Source organism: Chiloscyllium plagiosum, chromosome 12 (assembly GCF_004010195.1).
Source record: "Chiloscyllium plagiosum isolate BGI_BamShark_2017 chromosome 12, ASM401019v2, whole genome shotgun sequence".
NCBI classification, from domain to species: Eukaryota; Metazoa; Chordata; class Chondrichthyes; order Orectolobiformes; family Hemiscylliidae; genus Chiloscyllium; species Chiloscyllium plagiosum.
In genome coordinates this window covers 54,228,734-54,242,780 of record NC_057721.1, presented here as the reverse complement: position 1 = coordinate 54,242,780, position 14,047 = coordinate 54,228,734, and positions in this window count along the sequence as shown.

Sequence of the window (14,047 nt, the reverse complement as noted above, 5' to 3'; positions counted from 1 at the left end):
AAAAGGAGCAGCTGTTACAGCCAGAAATTTTTCCTGTCCTCCGTCTTGGATTACCAGAACCAGGGCTCTCCAGTCCAAGGATCAGTAAAATTACAGAGTAGTTTAGATGGAGGCAAATAAAGATTACAGACAGTGGTCTCTGGAGCACTCTAGCATTTGAAGATGCTTTTAAAATACACGCTCTCTGGCCGCTCCTCATGCAATTTTTTAAGTACTTGGATCCCTTCACTGGGATGACCCAGTAAAACGGAGACTTTATCTTTCCCCAAGATAAATTAAAATTGATATAGTAAATTCAATTTTCATTGTCTATAACTGTTCCGGCTGAACCAGCTTTTAAAGCTGGGGTGTGGATCCGAGTTTAGAGATAGTCATCTCCGTATCAGTTCAGGTGACTTTGAAAATCACTCATCTGCAGCATCACTTGTAACTGATCTCCCACATAGAAAGTCTTTGCAGAATTTAAAATTACAAAGCAACTGTGTGATGGGTCACTGCTTTTCTGAAAGGGCACAGCAGAGTTCAGTGGTTTAGGCCATTCGATCATTTTCATAAGGAACGCTCCCTCTGACCTTTGTTCAGGGGTGAAGCTGTGATTCTGGTACCAATTTTGCACCAGCTTGTCTGTCCAATGGAGATTCCTTGTCTCCGCTTTTTGTCTCATGGTCTGATTAAACTTTGGAAATGGATATCTCCACCATTTGGGATAAGATCCAATAATTGCAGTTTTGTCATAACTGTGAAAAAAGCAAACCATTTTTCATGAATAATAGGGAATTCTTCAGAATTACAGCATCTTATTTAAAGGGTTACATACTTCAATGAGGGTAGTGAGCATTAATTTAGTTATATACTGCAGCTCAGCTCAGGAAAGGAAACAGGTCATCAGAAAGTCTAACCCTTTCTGTCTTCCAGACAGTGCAGTGATTTTCTCCTGAAAGTGACCAGGCCAGGAAAGTTCCCAGTTTAATTCCCAGTCTGTGCAGAGTTGATTTCACCACTGCTGAGATAGTGAGGGGAAAGTGCACAATCAGCTTGTGTTTCCAATTCTCACACTGTGCAATGACACTTGTTGGAAGAGCATAATATGCGGCATAGGATGAGGAACAGACCTTGGCTTCACCTGATTCAGGTCAGGTGATTTGTAAATGCAGTACAAGACCTGTCTGTTGAACTGTATCTCAGCAGGATTGGTTCTCATATCTTTAGTCATAACATCAAAAAACTTCATAAATCCAGTTCTTAATTGATGAGCACCCTGAACAATGTGTAAGAGATTCTGTCTGTCATGTTCAATAAACACCAAGAACTTTACCACCAGTGAATACTACCAGCTTGCTCATGTCAGAAACAAAAGACAGGCTGGCAGACTGTTGATTTGTGAACTCCAGTCAGTTGGTATAAAATCAGTTATTTGTTACTGATGCATATCCGCTTCACTGTTCACATTTTACAAAAGAAAAAACCAGAAGCAACCCCAATGATAGGTTTAAAAGGAAAGGTAGAAAAGGAAGGAAAAGAGGATGGGAAGCAGAATTGTTTAAGGAGTGCAGTACAGTGTGGGAGAAAGAGAATGTCTCACACAGATCAACGATAGAGTCAAATTGCTTCAAGGAAAGGAAAAAAAAGTGTACAATTGCTTTGCTGAATGTAGTCTGTAGACAATCAGATGGAGAAGGATGGAGAAGAACAAATTTTTATGAGTCATTTGTAGGAGTCCTGTGTCGCTGGCTGGGCCAGCATTTATTGCCTGCCCTTAATTGTCCTTCATTATAGGAAATAGAATGCACTATCTGGAAATGTGGTGGAGGCGGATACAATTGATGTATTCAAGTGAGCATTGGACGATTATTTGGATATTTGGGGAAATGTCAGAGATTGGCACTGAGTAATGATGGTCATTTGAAGAGCCAGTGCAGCCGTGATGGGTTACATGGTCTCCTTCTGCACTGTAACCATCCTGTGATACAATTCCAATAAGATTCTTGAGATCAACCTCATGCCTGGCAGGCCCTTGCAGTGTTAATGGAGAAGATGTTCATATTTCTGGGTTTATAACAGGCAGAGCTGAGAACCCAGGGTTCAGTTTGAGTAGAATGCAATTACATTTCGGCAAAAGTGAAAACTCCAGATGTTGGAGATTAGAGTCAAAGGGTTTTTGCTCAGAGTATCAACGCTCCTGCTCCTCAGATGCTGCCTGACCTGCTGTGCTTTTCCAGCACAATTGCATTTAGTTCAGTTCAGGGAAAAGTTCACTGCAGCAGCAGTGATTTTCTAGCCCATGCCATCTCCAAGTCAGGATAATTTGGAATAAAATCTTCATGTTGTTCAAAAAAGAAAAAGTTTAGGCTTTCACACTTGTGAAAGTTTAATGCAGTTAGACTCAGAAAGGAATTGTAAACTTTTCATTATTGCTCCACAAAAAGAAAATGGAAGAGCTATTTAATTGGGAACTGGAAGAATTGAGACATGAATATAATTTTGATGGATTTGCATCTCTGAAGCAGATGGCGTTGGGAGAAATATTGAAATATTGTTTTGTTGTTTGTGTTAAGATCCTTCTAAAATGTTCTTTCTATTCATATTGCTTGGTTTGTTTTAACGTTCCCTCTGTGTAATAAACTTCAGTTCTTTTGTTAAAGAATATCTTCAGCCTCCTGCAAGTACTTACCAATGATGAACCACCACACTAACTGACTAAAACTAGTTTGCATGCTACTTATTAAAGAAGATTTTATTCTAGGATCTGACTTGTCCATTACTACTGTCAGCTGGCATCATATGAAGAAACAATTTTCACTGTATTTGGCCAAAATTAAGAAAACTATTTACAGTAATTGAACAAATTGATTACCAAGTGCCAATTTGGTCATAATGATTTGTTAAAGTGAAATTGCCAAAGAAAAAGTAACTTATGGAAAGGCCAAATAGCACTTGGTGAAGCAAAAATCTGCATTATTTTGCAACTTACGGTGCTGAAGACAAAACACAAAAAGTTGTAAGGTATCAGCATGAATGGATCCTATTGGATGTTCATCTTGAATTTCAGCAAAATTATTAAAAGTGGCTCCTTAAACAAGTTTGCTGAAGAAATACAAGCAATGTGAATGGATAAAAGAATGTCAGAGAGTGTTAGAAAGTTGGAAAGCTTTACTAACTACCACTGAATATCATGGTGTCAAATTATAGGAAGAAACTGAAACTACAAAAGTTTTGTATGAAACTGAAAGTTCTGGAAATGCTCAGCAGGTCTCACAAACTCTGTGCAGAGAGAAACAAAGTTAATGTTTCACTTGGATCAGAACTCTTCTGCAGGATATTAGATTAGATTAGATTACTTACAGTGTGGAAACAGGCCCTTCGGCCTAACAAGTCCACACCGACCCGCCAAAGCGTTTACCACCCAGACCCATACTCCTACATTTACCCCTTCACCTAACACTATGGGCAATTTAGCATGGCCAATTCTCCTAACCTGCACATTTTTGGAGTGTGGGAGGAAACCGGAGCACCCGGAGGAAACCCACGCAGACACGGGGAGAATGTGCAAACTCCACACAGTCAGTCGCCTGAGTCGGAAATTGAACCCGGGTCTCTGGCGCTATGAGGCAGCAGTGCTAACCACTGTGCCACCGTGCTGCCGCCCATTGATCTTGTCTTGTGGTTATTGACTTTACAACAGATATTATCCAAACCACCCATGATCTTTTCAATTCTACATACAAGTTTATCTCTCCTTGAGTGTTGCCAATATTGAACTCATATCAAGCTATGCTGGTCAGTTAAATGTTTCACTTCTCCTGTTCCCTGGATGCTGTCTGACCTGCTGCGCTTTTCCAGCAACATATTTCCAGCTCTGATCTCCAGCATCTGCAGACCTCACTTTCTCCTAAATGTTTCACTTCCCTTACATATTGAAGGAGAATGTGCTGAGCATTTCCCTTACCTTTGCTGCTATGTACCTCACACGAAAAGTCACAGGTGAGGAGATCTAACATCTGAAAAATTGTATCAGCTCAGCATTCTACAAGATATCATAATGACAGTTTGCAAGTAAAGACTATCACAAGCTGAAGAACATGTAAGTGTGTAGATGTTGCCAACAGATCCCTATGCTGCAGTGAGACCCAGCCTACATATCAGTGTTATTTACAAACTGGAAGATAAATTCTATCACAAATCCCTCGAATGCATCCATCAGACTCAACAGGGAGATGATAAAGAAAGTACTCGTGCACTTCTCAGTTTAGGTTCCATCAGCATTCAGTCTAAACTTCTGCACACGATGATGGACTGGCTTGTTTAACTGGAAGGTGAATAACTATCTCACTGTCCAGGTCCTATTTTCTAAACTCACGCATGACCAATGTTCCAGGGGAGGACGACAGAAAATGCTTCCAAGATTCCCTGAAGCCTGTTTGAAATGTGGAATCATTGTCTTTAATGGACTGGTCGGAGCTTGTACTGATTATTCAAATTGTTCACATTCACCTCTCTGCATCTTGGTTGAAATATCACAACAGTAAGTCAGAATGGCAGCTGTGAAGGAAAACAAAGGAAGCAAATCCTGTACTCTGGATCCCAATATCTCATTAGACATCCTGTCCCATGTGACCATACATCTGTGGTCAAGAATCAGCCTTATTGGTCATGCAGAGGCTGTTACGAAATTGAAGGCATGTACTGTACCTTTAAGAGAGAGTAAATGCTCTTCTGCATTGACAGCTTACAAGCACCTATGTATAAAACTAGATGTCAGTCCCAGAGTGTATTGAAAAATTGAAAATATGTAACATTTGGCTGTGAAATGGATACCTGAGTTGGTTGTTGTTTTGACAACAATTCAAATTTAACCAATCAGTTTAAATATGCCCCAGGATACTAAAACCCAATCAAGCTTGAATACATTGTTTTGCCAACATTGAATCAATGAGACGATCTGACATTCGGAGTATAAAAATGCAGGCATTTTGGAATTTGAAGAGACAGCAACTGCCATTGAGAGAGACCCAAGAAATTAGGAAACACTCTTTATCAAAGGTATCTTTCATATGGAACATACTTGTAATGAAAGTAAAGAAAACAACACAGGGAATTCAGCAGCTGGAAGAGTGAAGTCACAGAAGATGACAGTGACTGTGTGGTTTTGACATTATGTTGGTGTAATTTGACAGTGACTGTGTGGTTTTGACATTATGTTGGTGTAATTTAATAAGTGTTTTATCGGAACAGCATATTGTTGGAGAGTTGGAGGCAGGTAATAAACAGATAAGAGAAAGTGGGGGGGGGGGCTTAGAACTTCGGCGGGTCGGTGTGGACTTGTTAGGCCGAAGGGCCTGTTTCCACACTGTAATGTAATCTATTCTAAATCTAATCTAATCTAATCTAGAGAGTTCTCTGTCACTCATATGTTAAAAGATTACAAGATGAAGTGAGCTTTTCTGGGTGTTTGATTTTATTAACAGAGGGGTTCACTGCTGCGTTGTAACAGTTTGAGCACTGTTCTAGGATTTACACAGATTTTAACAGATTTAGGGTACAAAAGATCCCAGCAGATTTAAACACTTGCCAACTAGTGTCCTAGATCTTTAGATAAAAGATTGATGAAAAGATTTGTTCAATTTTGATTACTTGTGATTGGTTAACTTAAAAATGAGAGAAATGACTCTTAAGATTGCTAAAAAGTTTCTAGGATTTAAAGATGCTTCCCAAATTTGCCAAGAAAGTGGAGAAAGACAGAGAAAAGCCATATTTTTAGAATTAGCGAATAAGTTAGAATTGGGTCTAACCAGGGACAAAAGGAAAGCTGAAATTGTAATGGAGTTGGGCAAGCACTTAGGTGTGTCAAAGAAACGGTTAAGTGCATGAGAGTTTAAAAAAAAACTTAAATTGCAATTGAGACAAATAGAGTTAGAAGATAAAGAAAGAGAAAGAAGAGCCATGAGAGAAGAAAGAGAAAGTGGGAGAAAGAGAGAGAGAGAAGGCAGTGAGAGAGAGATAAGGAAACAAAAGGGAAAGAAGATTCTTGGATGAGCAAAGAGAGAGAGAGAAGAAAGAGAAGGTGAAAGGGAGAGAAAATTTGAACTTCAGAAGTTGTAATTTAGTCAGGAAAGTCCAATTAACAGGATGGAAATGAAGAGGGAAGGTGGTGATGTATAGAAATATGTTAAAACATTGCCATGTTTTGATGAGAAAGATGTCAAAGCCATCTTTATTTCATTGGGCAAACTGGCTAGGCAGACAGAGTGGTCAGAGAACTTGTGGGTAATGCTCGTTCAGACTAAGCTATAGGCAGAGCTATTGAGGTATTTGCAGTGCTGTCAGATGAGGGATCAAGAGATTGTGCAGATCTCAAACAGGCTATTTTAAGTGCTTATGAATTGGTACCAGAAGTGTCTAGACAGCAGTTCAGAAACATAAAGAAGTAACCAGGTCAGACCTATGCTGAGTTTGAAAAAATTAAACTTAAGTACATAGGTTATTTCGCTGAGCTGGAAGGTTTCTTTTCAGACCTTTTGTCACCATCAGTGAGAGTTTCCGGTGAAGCGCTGGTGGTATGTTCTGCTTCTCTATTTATAGATCTTGGTTTTTTAAGGTGGTTGATGTCATTTCCCGTTCTTATTTGCAAGGGAAAGTAGATAGGATCTACATCGATGTGTTTATTAATGGAGTTCTGGTTAAAATGTCATGCCTCGAAGAATTCTCATGCGTATCTTTGTTTCACCTGTCCTAGGATGTGTGTCTTTTCCCAGTCAGAGACTTCCTAAATGTCTAAAATACAAACACCCGCTCAACACTCCACCAGCCAAAAACATAGCAGAACAAAATGGCCGCAGAATGCTTAAAGAAATGATAAATGATGCTCACAGCTGACTCCATAAATACAATCAGGAGATTTCGCGCCAAAAAAGCTTTGTTCAATACCACCTTGAATGGACAAATGCATTAGAACAAACCATAAGCTTGAAACAACAGCAAACGCAGGAAAAGAAAATAATTGCATTTCAATGTAAGTTCGATAAACCCCCACAAAAAAACATTTCATACAACACTGATGCTTAGATAAAAAATCTTTCAGAACATCCACTTATTGATACAGGAAAGGCAGTCTTAAGAGGGTTAAACTACAATTACAAAGATGCGAGTAAAAAGGACTTCCTCGCAGCATTTAAATCCACATTAAAAAATAATAGTCTTTCAGAAAAAAACACAGCAGACCATAAGACAAGCTATTGCACCAACATAAGGCCGATAAAAGGAAAGAAATACACTTTCTGCTCAAGAAAATAAAGTCTTAGAAAAACTTAAAAAAGTCAAAAACATTCTAATAATTCCTGCAGACAAGAGACATGTGACCATTATATTTAAAAAGTCCGACTATCTTGAACAGGCAAATGCTCTGCTTGCACTTAGCAGCAAGTGGCGATAGACCCAACCCCACAACTACTAAACAGAATCTCATTCTTTCCAACAGGACTGAAAAAAATCAGGAGAATTAAACAGGACAGACTTCCAAAATATGAAACCAGATAAGTCGAACACACCATGCTTCTAAAGATTACCAAAAATAAACAAACCTGGCCCCCCCCCTCAGACCTATAGTCTCCCTACCTGGTATATCAACATACAGACTAGCCAACATACAGACAATACCTAATTGAAGATTCACACCACTCCATTCACTCCAAGAATTCCTAAACACCATCAAAGACACCGAGATAGAAGAGGATGGAATAATGGTCTCCTTTGACTTTTCACATCAATTACGTTCGACCTGGCCAAAGAAGCACTGGCATCACTACTAGGAAAACCAGGACAGCACCAACTTCATCAACAAAGACAACATCCTGAAGCTAGTGGACCTGTGCCTCACCACCCACTTCACATTCAATAATAAAACCCGCAAACAAAAGAACAGAACACCCATGGGATCACCAATATCAGGGTTCATAGTGGAAGCAGTAATGCAGAGACTGGAACAAGCTGCCCTCCCATCCATCCAACCCAAACTTTGGGTCTGCTACATGGATGACACCTTTGTCATCACAAAACGGAACAAATTAGAGGAAACCTACAACACCATCAACAATATCTTGACAGGCATAAAATTCACAAAAGAGCAGGAGAATAACAAAAGTCTCCCATTCCTAGATGTGACAGTTGAACGTACAGTTAACAGAAAGCTACAAACCAGCAGAACAGAAAAACAAACAGACCAAATACTTAACTTCAGAAGCAATCATCCCAACACACACAAATGGAGCTGTATCAAGACATCATTTCAATGAGCTATATCACACTGCAGCACTCAAGCACTACAAACAGCAGAGGAAAAATATGTATTCAAAGTTTTCAAGAAAAATCAGTACCCAATAAGCACAATCCGCCGATTCCTCAGAAACAAACCTAAACAAGCAGACACAACGCAACCAAAAACTATAGCCACATTACCTTACATAAAAGACATATCAGAAATGACTTAGAAATGACTTAGACTACTCAGACTCCTTGGCATCATGGTAGCCCACAAACCTACCAACATGCTTAAACAGTGACTAATGAACCTAAAGGATCCATTAGATACTATCAGCAAAACTAACGTCATTTACAAAATATTGTAATATTACAACATTTCCTCTTGTGATCAAGGATAGCATTCAATCAGCCTTCTTGATTATGTGCTGTACCTCATCACAAACTTTAGTGACTCTTGTGCTAGAAATGCTAAATTGCTCTGCAACTTGAAATTTTGAAGTTGTTCTCCATTTAAATAACACTCTGCCTTTTTAATCTTACCATCAAATCAACTGACTTCCCTTTTTGGAGAAAGTGAGGTCTGCAGATGCTGGGGATCAGAGCTGAAAATGTGTTGCTGGAAAAGCGCAGCAGGTCAGGCAGCATCCAGGGAACAGGAGAATCGACGTTTTGGACATAAGCCCTTCTTCAGGAAGAAGGGCTTATGCCCGAAACATCGATTCTCCTGTTCCCTGGATGCTGCCTGACCTGCTGCGCTTTTCCAGCAACACATTTTCAGCTCTGACTTCCCTTTTTCTCAAGTAATATTCCACCAGCCAAATGTTTACCTACCCGTCCAACCCATCTCCATTTGCAACTGCTTTCTGCCTTCTTCACAACATACTTCCTATCTATCATGGTGCTTTCTGAGAATTTAGGTGCCATGATTTTTCTCTTCTCCTTGAAATCATTGATGTAAATGTACAAAGTTGAGGTCCAGCAGAGACACGTGCAGGGCATCACTCATCACATGCTGCCCATTGGACAATAACTCATTTATGCATTCTGTCTTTATGCATTCCTTCCCACCTATCCGCTCCACCCTCCTTTCCGACCTATCACCTTCACCCCACCTCCATTCACCTATTGTACTCTTGGCTACCTTCTCCTGAGCCCCACCCCCTCCCATTTATCTCTTCACCCCAGAGGCTCCCTACCTTCATTCCTGATGAAGGGGTTTTGCCCGAAACGCCGATTTTCCTGCTCCTCGGATGCTGCCTGACCTCCTGTGCTTTTCCAGCACCATTCTAAACTAGACTCTGATCTCCAGCATCTGCAGTCCTCACTTTTGCCACCATTGTTCAGCCCACTCCAACACTGACTCCTCCATATCATGGCCTGTTGGACTATAAGCTGGTGTGATTTTTAACTTTGTCTAGCCCAGCCCAACATTGGCTCCTTCATATCATGAAACAGGAGAAAGAGAGCTTCTTCAAGGAAGGCATCCTTGTAAGAGGATTCGCAGTAGGTTAAAATCTTCGAGGAGAAAGTGAGGACTGCAGATGCTGGAGATCAGAGCTGAAAATGTGTTGCTGGAAAAGTGCAGCAGGTCAGGCAGCATCCAAGGCAGCAACAGGAATCTCCTGTTCCTTGGATGCTGCCTGACCTGCTGCGCTTTTCCAGCAACACATTTTCAGCTCTGATCTCCAGCATCTGCAGTCCTCACTTTCTCCTCCTTCATATCATGGCCTGTCAGACTATAACCTGGTGTGGATTTTAACTTTGTCTAGCCCAGCCCAACATCGGCTCCTCCATATCATGGCCTGTTAGACTATAACCTGGTGTGAATTTTAACTTTGTCTAGCCCATTCCAACACTGGCTCCTCCACATCATGTTTTCTGCCAGCCAGCCAGTCTTCTATCAATACAATCATGTTAAACTCTGTGGTCCTATTTTGCACAATAGCCTTTAATGTGGCACTTTATCAAATACCTCCTGGAAATTCAAGGACTGCATGACTACTGACCTCAGTTTATCCACAGTGTAATTCCCTCCTTGAAAGAACTCCAATGAATTGTTTAAACATGATCACTCTTTCACAAATCTATTGTTACTCTTCTCATTTACTAAGTGCCCAGTCATAACTTCCTTAATGATCAAATCTAACACCATCTCCATGGCAGATGTCAAGCTAATTGGTGTGCAGTTTCCTATCTTCAGCTTCCCTCCCTTCTTGAATAGAGGGATTATATTGGTGATTTTACAACGTTTCTGTTTCAAGGTTGACTGAGTAAAAGTGAAGCATCGTAATCACTTTTGAAGCTTAATATGATCTGATGATCCAGTGTGTTATTAATATCTGGGTGTCAGAATTATTGAGTAATTGTTGGAATCTGTCTTGATCATAAATGCTTTTTGATGTGGACTGTATGGTGATTAATCACAATCAATTGTCCATAACCACTAGGTGTTAGAATTCATTTGAACATGAACTGCAGATTGTAGATCAGCTCCACTTCTAGCAAAGTTTTTTTTTTGCTGAAACCATGGAATCTTTTGATTTTATTCCCTTGGATCTTTTTCTCAGTCTTTCGACTTTAAAAACGAAAGCTTTCTGGTTCTTATCCAAATTGTCATGTAATTTTCTGATTGCATTCAAGATCATTATGTAAAGTTGACACTCTGATCTGGGATCAGGGAACATTCTATTTATAACAGCAGTTTGCCAAGTGGAAGGGTCACTCACATCTTGTTCAGAAACCTCCAGATTTCACTAACGTGCTAAAGGTTGTATATCTAGTTCTATGCTAAACTCCACTGCCATCTGTGAGATTCATACATTACATTTGCTCAAAAGATTATGCATTTTCTGAGTTTACAATTGTCTAAATGTCATTTACTTCAGATATAATGAACAGTGGACAAGATAATGTCATTGAAGATGGGATTGTCACTGATTCTGAACAGGAACAGTAAATAGAAAAAGAAAACCAAGTACGCTCAAATAATGATGTCCTTTCTCCTGGATTCATTACTTCAAATATAATGAAGTGCAAATATATGTCATTGCAGACTCTACCTGGAAATAAAACTAACTTTAAAGCAGTACAAACGTTTGTGTGTCCACATTAAAGAAAAAATGTAGTCATTTAAAATGCCTCTGTAGAATATTTAGAATTTGGATTGCTCGTTTTTAAACCATGAGTGATATGAAATGAGTCTCACAATTAACCAGTTTGACCGGACACACTCTTTGTGAATGATCACAGGTATGACTGAAATGCATTGAGTAAGATCCAATAAAAACAGGATATGTTGGAAATTCTCCGGAGGTCTAGAAGCTTCTGTACTGAGAGAAGTAGAGTCAATTTCCTGACATGATTTTCCTAAATTCAGAATGATTTAGCTGATAGTATAAATTTTGAGCTGTTGTCATTGAGTGCAATAATTGGAACTAGCCCTTCTTTCAATCTCCCCCTTCTAAACCATTGCTGAAAGACAGATTCTGCTACATCCTCTATAATAACAATGCTTGTAGAAGGAGCTGGTGTGGGGAGCTGCCATTCTACAAATGAATCTGAATTAAGAAAGAGATTAGAAAGATTGACGATGGAAAAGAACAAACTCCCAGGTTTCAATGCTGCACGAGAGCTCGAGCTGAGGAGGTGGAAAGGAGGAAAGGTGCACATTGTTCACAGCAGTACAGCAGGATAACAAGGCATGTGAAAACAAGGGTAATGGAAACAGTCAGCCACAGAGAGTGATCAAATAAAGAAGAGCAATACATGGAACTTATTCTCAAATAGTTGGATGTAACACCATAAGTTTAATAACAACATAGAATGATCAAGGTCAGTGAATGCTTCCTCAAATGCCATGCCCCTCTAATTATAACACGTGCCTTGGTGATTTCTCAGTTCAACTTGCCACCATTATATACCCAGCAGCAATCATTATCGATTTTCACTCGCATCTATATTAACTGCTTCAGCACAGGCTGTGAGACACACCCATACAGCCTGCATAGATCGCTGGTTATTCAAACCCATCTCCACTTCACACAAACAGGTTGCACCTCTCTCACGCCCTTCTTTCATGTGAAATGATGAGTGCATCCATGCAAAGTGCATCCATGCAGTAAATATTCCACAGAGAATATGCTCATTTCACAATAGTTCCAATGATCTCTATTTGGAGTTGTTTTTTTGTTTGGAGTGACATAACAATCTTAGCTGGGCCCAGGGCAGACAAATGTTTGAATTATCCTTCCTGTGTGTGAGCCCATCCCAGTAACAAGGGCCAGGTTCCTATACTGTTGTGTGAGGTGATCAGTATCTTGGTTGTACCAGGAAATGACAGGTTGTGGCAATTCCCTGTCCCATTGCTCCATGATAGAAATCAGATGTTAAATTCCTCATACTGAGCTACTGTCAAGAACAAAGTACAGCACAGGAAGAGGCCCTTCAGCCCACCAAGACTGTGCTGACACATGATCCCTTTTGAAGCTTTGCCTCTGTGCTCTATGAATCCCTGCATTCCCTGCCTGTGTATATATTTGTCAATATATCTCTTAAGAGCTGCTATTATGAATAAAGCGGTGAGGAGAGAAGGTGGAGAGGAGCAAGGGCTCCTGGGTAAGTCAGTTTTTCCCATTTAAAAAGGGACTTACCTCGAGAGTCGGGCCTCCATTTTGAACAGAGTGGCGAGGAGAGTGGGCAGAGAGAAGCGAGGGCTGCTGGGAAGTTTTTAAGTGGGTGAGACCTAAACCCAAGACCCAACTCCGTCGGGCCTCCATCCCACACACCTCTTCTAACTTTACTAAGAGACTGTAAACACTGTAAGTTTTCAGGTTTTCTCATTTTTTTGCCTTTTCTTCTTTTCCTTATTTAGTCCTATGTGGGCTTTCAGATGAGTGGGGTATGGCTGTTAGGGCAGTTACATGTACCTCCTGCAAAATGTGACAGGTGAGAGAAATGACACATGTCTCTGCCGAACACATCTGCGGGAAGTGCACCCAACTCAAGCTCCTCGAAAACCGGGCTAGGGAACTGGAGCTGGTGCTGGATGAACTGCGGATCATCCGGGAGCCTGGGGAAGAAATTGAGAGGATGTATAGAGAGGTGGTCACTCCTCAGGCACAGGATAAGGACATCTGGATTATAGTCAGGGGGAGGAATGGGAACCCATAGATATGGCTGGGATCCCCTGTGGCCATTCCCCTCAGCAATAAGTATATCATTTTGGATACTGGTGGTGGGATGGCCAAACAGGGGAAAGCTGTAGTTATAGAATCATAGTCATAGAGATGTACAGCATGAAAACAGACCCTTCGGTCTAATCCGTCCATGCCGACCAGATATCCCAACCCAATCTAGTCCCACCTGCCAGTACCTCGCCCATATCCCTCGAAACCCCTCCTAGTCACATACCCATCCAAATGCCTTTAAATGTTGCAATTGTACCAGCCTCCACCACTTCCTCTGGCAACTCATTCCATATACGTACCACCCTCTGTGTGAAAAAGTTGTTCCTTAGGTCTTTTTTATCTCTTTCTCCTCTCACCCTAAACCTATGCCCTCTAGTTCTGGACTCCCCCACCCCAGGAAAAATACTTTATTTTTTTATCCAATCCATGTCTCTCATAATATTGTAAAACTCTGTAAAGTCACCCCTCAGCCTCCGACACTCCAGGGAAAACAACCCCAGCCTGGACAGCCTCTCCTTATAGCTCAAATCCTCCAACCCTGGCAGCATCCCTGTAAGGCTTTTCTGAACCCTTTCAAGTTTTACAACATCTTTCTGAGAGAAGAC